Below are 289 nucleotides of genomic sequence, written 5' to 3'. Positions count from 1 at the left end.
GGTCTCCGGTGCCTGGTCCCGCGGGGACGCGCTGCGGGTGGCCCTGCCACGGGCAGTGACAAGTCCCGGTGACACCCAGTCAAGGTGACACCCGTCCCCCATCCCCACGGCAGCACCGCGAACAACGGGGACCATCTGTAAAGCATGGGGGCTGCGATGGGAACCTGCACCCCCGGGGTGGGGATGCCTCCTGCTCAGCTCTCCCTTCCCCCCCCACCCCGGCATCCCGCAGGATTTGGGCATGTGAGGCCTCAAGGGAAAGCAAACTTTCTGGGAACACATCACCTGC

This window comes from Mesitornis unicolor, unplaced genomic scaffold, assembly GCF_000695765.1.
Source record: "Mesitornis unicolor isolate BGI_N332 unplaced genomic scaffold, ASM69576v1 scaffold37410, whole genome shotgun sequence".
Lineage (NCBI taxonomy): Eukaryota > Metazoa > Chordata > Aves > Mesitornithiformes > Mesitornithidae > Mesitornis > Mesitornis unicolor.
This window is presented reverse-complemented; position numbering follows the sequence as displayed.